The 6,000-nt window shown below is 43.9% G+C and overlaps 2 non-coding genes across 2 annotated transcripts; both read right to left on the bottom strand.

The window, feature by feature from the left end:
- Positions 1–481: 481 nt before the first annotated feature.
- trnas-aga (transfer RNA serine (anticodon AGA)) lies at positions 482–563 on the bottom strand. Its single transcript has one exon. It is a non-coding gene; the product is annotated as a tRNA-Ser (tRNA).
- Positions 564–4,189: 3,626 nt separating this feature from the next.
- Positions 4,190–4,271, bottom strand: trnap-agg (transfer RNA proline (anticodon AGG)). Its single transcript has one exon. It is a non-coding gene; the product is annotated as a tRNA-Pro (tRNA).
- Positions 4,272–6,000: the final 1,729 nt, after the last annotated feature.

Below are 6,000 nucleotides of genomic sequence, written 5' to 3'. Positions count from 1 at the left end.
CTGCCAACGGACAATATTTTCACAGTATCTCTTCACAATCCTCTGGCTTGCACCATGTCCAGGGATGAGAAGTCCCGTTTGGTGGAGAGAGTTCCTAGGCTTGGTGAGTTTCACTTTGGAACAAAGATGGTTAAGTGGCAATTACCTGCGGTTATTTGTAATGATGGGAGAGGGAGCGGTGGGGAATGAGCACTCTGACTAGCAGGAGGAAGTGTTGCCAATGACCAGAGTCAGAGAACAGAGGACAAGGGATGAAAGGAACCTAATGAAAAGCAGCACTTCTGCTCAGGGCGTTCAATAACAACTGCAGAAACCCGATGTGTCGAGCAGTGTATCTGGAAAGAGAAACAGAGATAATGTTTTAAATGTGGAGCATTTCTGATGAAGAACTCAAGTTTCCCAAGTCTAATCAAATTACAGGCCTGGTTTGCAAAACAGACCTTTGGAACGTTGAATTGTTCCAGCAGGAAGGCATTCATAACGTAGTCAGCAGCATTCGAACCTACGTGGGGAAACCCCAATGGATTTCTAATCCATGGCCTTAACCACTCGGCCATGACTACAGACAGCGCCGCGCTCTCAGCACTGACCAAATCAGCCGATATCTCATTGAAAGCTGCCGCTGACTTGATGAGTTAAATGCTTCCATCTCCTTTCATACCTTTGCTGTCATTTGTACGGTGCGAGACACCAATGTAAAAGAAGAAAAGCACAAAGTTAGAAAAAGATATTTGCAGCCAAATTGAGTCAAAATTATTTCTTGAAAGGAAAATTACACTTGGCAATTCGCTAGATCTCTTTGCGAACATGACCATTGGAGGTAATCAAGGGAGATATTGATCTGGGTATTCTTGGACATGAAACAAACCAAGGTTAATTACATATTTATTTCTTTTTTTAGCGAACGAAATGGTCTTTCCTGATGGTTACAATGAAAGAGATGGTTCCCAATAAAAGACAGAGATTAAGTCGCTTGTAGATATTCTTCAATGTGATACGATTCACTTTCAGCCCCTAATTACCCCAGAGATGGAGGGGGTGAGTTACTTTTCTTCACTCATCAACTCCACAGCATGGATGTAGAGACATGAAACCGCTAGAGATGGAGTTCTTGAATTGGGAACCAGCGACACTGAAGGAACTCGGCAAAAGTGAGGACTGCAGATGCTGGAAACCCGATTTTTGATCAGAAAATGCTGGAAAAGCACAGCAGCATCCGAGGAGCAGGAAAGTCGATGTTTCTGTTGCCAGTCTTTCTGTGTTCCGCAAACATATTCGTTTTTGGCTCAGATTTCCAGCAACTGCAGCTATTTGTATTATGTTAACATTCATAACGTTTTGGACAAAGCCAATGAACTGCTAGCATCGGAAAATCTGCAGAAGTACTGGGACACCGACATGTTAGCTGAACAATACAACCATTCCATGAGCGGGAATACGATCCGGGCCACGGTGCTGAGAGTACCGAATCTTCACAAGTAAATAACAAGACAAGGCGATAGATACTATCGTATATGGTATAAATAAAACACCCTTTATGAACATTTTCGTTGCAGATTATTTTCAACTTGTTTTCGTAGATTCACAAAGTGGGAAAAGACCATTCGGCCTGTGTGCATTGCGGCTAATCAGAGAGCCATCTATTCCAGTAGCAGTTTCCAACTTTGGCCCAAAGTCTCGTGTGTTCTAATGTTCCCAGGGCAAATGTCAATGACTTTATCCTGTGTTCTTAAATGGCACAAAAATGGGGCTGAAGTATGATACTTCCACAACGACTTGTAACTCTTTTGAGGAACTCATGCTCATTTCACCCACAAAGGGAGACACACAGAAAGGTACCCCCAACCCGACAGAGTTCTCCGTTGTGGTGAGCTGGAATTTGAAATGGACAATAGGACAAATGCAAGTTTTAAATGCAGAAGCACAGAAGCGATGACCCGGCAGGACTTCACAGAGGAGCGTCAACGTGGGGCACGGTTAAAGTGAGACATGCCCCTCGAGCCAGGTAGGACTTGAACCTACAACTTTCTGATCGGAAGTTATACACGTTATCCATTACGCCATTGACCCAATATACACCCTCAGCAAAGGCGGAATGACGATACGTAATGCCACGGACTTTGACGGAATCAGAATTAAAAAGGTGAACAAGCAGCGAAGATAATCACCAACACTGCTTCACTTCGAAGTTTCCAATTTGTGAAACAGTGCCTTTCACTGACAAAGGAGAAACATTTGTCCTCAGCTGCCTGCTTCATGGTCGCCTCCTTCTCTGCTGGAAGTGTCCATCGTTTTATTCACAGTCCCGACGCGATTTCATGATCCACTCCAGTGAAAACGTGTCATGGTGTCATCCAAGCAAGACCCTGCCGAAACTCAGCGAGAGACATCTGGTCATTTCGAGCTCAGGATGTGGAATTAGACGAGCTGCGTGACACCTTTTCTTGGCGCCGCCACTTCACTGCAAATTAGCGGCTCAAAACGAGCCATTGTTAGCATCAGCTTGATTTGTACCTTCCTGCAGTGCATTTGCTAAACAACATCAGATAGATCCCATCCGGCCCAGCTGACTTATCTATTTTCACACTCTGCAGTATTTCTAATATCTCTTCCTTGTGAACCTCAATCTCTTCTAGTCTAGACGCAAGTATCTCTGTATCTTCCTCGCCAACATTTTCATTATCTAGAGCGAACTCTGTCGAAAAATATTTATTTAGTGCTTCCTCTATCTCCACTGACTCCACACACGACTTCCCACTATTATCCTTGATTGTCCCAAATTTAACTCTCGTCATTCTTTTATTGCTGACATACCTATGGAAAGCCTTAGGGTTAACCCTGATCCTATCTGCCAACAACTTCTCATGTCTCCTCCTGGCTGTTCTCAGCTCTCTTTTTAGGTCTTTCCTGATATCGTTGGAACCCTCGAGCGCTCTAACTTAGTTTTCACGTTTTGTCCTAACATAAGACTTCTTGTTCTTTTTGACCAGGGATTCCACTTCCTTAGTAAACCACGGCTCACGCGTTCTATATCTCCCTCCCTGCTTGACATGTACATACATATCTAGGACACACAGGAGCTTTTCCTTGAATAAGCTCCACATTTTTAATGTGCTCACCCCCTACAGTTTCCTACCCCACTCTACGCTTCCTAAATCTTACCTCATTGCATCGTGATTTCCCTTCCACCAGCTGAAACTCTTGCTCCGTGGAGTACACCTATCCCTTTCCATCACGAAAGTAAACCTGAGAGAGAGTTGTGATCGCTGTCTCCACAGAGCTCACCTACTTCCAAATCTAAAACCTGGCCAGGCTCGTTACCCAGTACTAAATCGAAAGTGGGTTCTTCCCTTGAAGGCTTGTCTACATACTGTGTCAGGAAGCCCTCCCGCACACACTGGACAAAAATTGACCCATCTATACTCGTCGTACTGTAGTGATCTCAGTCAATATTTGGATATTGTCTTGAGTGTTCCAGAGTTTTTCATTGTCCCAGAGTCCAGATAAAGTTTGTATTCCTCACGTACGGGAGCGAGAATTCTTTCAATGTCTCAGATCACTTCCTGTGCCGAGAACATCAGAGTCAATGTCCCTTCCTCTACTCGGACTGACAATTTACACTTCTTCAATCTCCTATGATTCCATTTCCTAAAGAGTTTCTCAAGATTTCCAAAGCTGGAGCCTAAATTATATGGTTTGCTTCCTAAACATTTTTCCAACTGCCAACGGACAATATTTTCACAGTATCTCTTCACAATCCTCTGGCTTGCACCACGTCCAGGGATGATAAGTCCCGTTTAGTGGAGAGAGTTCCTCGGCTGGTGAGTTTCACTTTTGTTAAGTGGCAATTTCCTTCGGTTGTTTGTAATGATGGGAGAGGGAGCGGTGGGGAATGAGCACTCTTACGAGCAGGAGGAAGTGTTGCCAATGACCAGAGTCAGAGAACAGAGGACAAGGGATGAAAGGAATCTAATGAAAAGCAGCGCTTCTGCTCAGGGCGTTCAATAACAACTGCAGAAACCCGATGTGTCGAGCAGTGTATCTGGAAAGAGAAACAGAGATAATGTTTTAAATGTGGAGCATTTCTGATGAAGAACTCGAGTTTCTCAAGTCAAATCAAATTACAGGCCTGGTTTGCAAAAACAGGTGTTCTGAACTTTGAATTGCTCCAGCAGGAAAGCATTCATAGCATAGTCAGCAGGATTTGAACCTACGTGGGGAGACCCCAATGGATGCCTAATCCATCGCCTTAGCCACTCGGCCAGGACTACAGAAAGCACCGCCCGGTGAGCATTGGCCAAATCAACCGTGATCTCATTGAAAGCTGCCGCTTACTTGAGTTAAATGTTTCCATCTCCTTTCATACCTTTGCTGTCATTTGTAAGGTGCGAGACACCAATGTAAAAGAAGAAAAGCACAAAGTTAGCAAAAGATATTTGCGGCAAAATTGAGTCAAAATTATTTCTTGAAAGGAAAATCACACTTGGCAATTTGCTAGATCTCTTTGCGAACATGACCAGCAGAGGTAATCAAGGGAGATATTGATCTGAGTATTCTTGGACACGAAACAAACAAAGTTTAATGATATATTCATTTCTTTTTCTGGCAAAGGAACCGATCTTTCCAGATGCTCACAATGACAGAGATTTTTCCCAATTAAAGACAGAGATTAAGTCACTTGTCGATATACTTCAATGTGATACGATTCACTTTCAGCCCCTAATTACCCCAAAGATGGAGGGGGTGAGTTACTTTTCTTCACTCTTCAACTCCACAGCATGGCGGTAGAGACATGAAACCGCTAGAGATGGAGTTCTTGAATTGGGAACCAGCGACACTGAAGGAACTAGGCAAAAGTGAGGACTGCAGATGCTGGAAACTTGATTTTAGATCAGAAAATGCTGGAAAAGCACAACAGCATCCGAGGAGCAGGAAAGTCGATGTTTCTGTTGCCAGTCTTTCTGCATTCCGCAAACAATTTTTTTTTTGGCTCAGATTTCCAGCAACTGCAGTTATTTGTATTATGTTAACATTCATAATGTTTTGGACAAAACCAATGACCTGCTAGCATCGGAAAATCGGCAGAAGTACTGGTACACCGACATGTTAGCTGAACAATACAACCATTCCATGAGCGGAATACGATCCAGGCCACGGTGCTGAGAGTACCGAATCCTCACAAGTAAATAACAAGACAAGGCGAGAGATACTATCGTATTTGGTGTAAATAAAACACCCTTTCTGAACATTTTCGTTGCAGATTATTTACAACTTGTCTTCGTAGATTTACAAAGTGGGAAAAGGCTATTCCGCCTGTGTGCATTGCGGCTAATCAGAGAGCCAACTATTCCAGTCGCAGTTTCCAACTTTGGCACAAAGTCTCGTGTGTTCTAATGTTCCCAGGGCAAATGTCAATGACTTTATCCTGTGTTCCTAAATGGCACAATAATGGGGCAGATGTATGACACTTCCACAACGACTTGTCACTGTTTTGAGGAACTCATGCTCATTTTCACCCACAAAGGGAGACACACAGAAAGATACCCCCAAAGCGACAGAGGTCTCCGTTGTGGTGAGCTGGAATTTGAAATGGACAATCGGACAAATGCAAGTTTTAAATGCAGAAGCACAGAAGCGACGTCCCGGCAGGACTTCACACGGGAGCGTCAACGTGGGGCACGGTTAAAGTGAGACATTCCACTCGAGCGAGGTAGGACTCGAACCTAAAATCTTCTCATCCGAAGTTAGACACGTTATCCATTACGCCACTGGCCCAAGAGACCTTTCTGCAGTGCATTTGCTTTACCACTCGGCCATGACTTCAGACAGGGCCGGACCCTTGAGCATTGACCAAATCAGCCGTGATCTCATTGAAAGCTGCCGCTGACTTGAGTTAAATGCTTCCATCTCCTTTTATACCTTTGCTGCCATTTGTAAGGTGCGAGACACCAATGTAAAAGAAGAAAAGCACAAAGTTAGGAAAAGATATTTGCTGCCAAA

The sequence above is a fragment of the Chiloscyllium punctatum genome, chromosome 12, assembly GCF_047496795.1.
Source record: "Chiloscyllium punctatum isolate Juve2018m chromosome 12, sChiPun1.3, whole genome shotgun sequence".
NCBI classification, from domain to species: Eukaryota; Metazoa; Chordata; class Chondrichthyes; order Orectolobiformes; family Hemiscylliidae; genus Chiloscyllium; species Chiloscyllium punctatum.
Note: the sequence above shows the minus strand (reverse complement) of the source record. Positions and strands in the feature narration are given on the sequence as shown.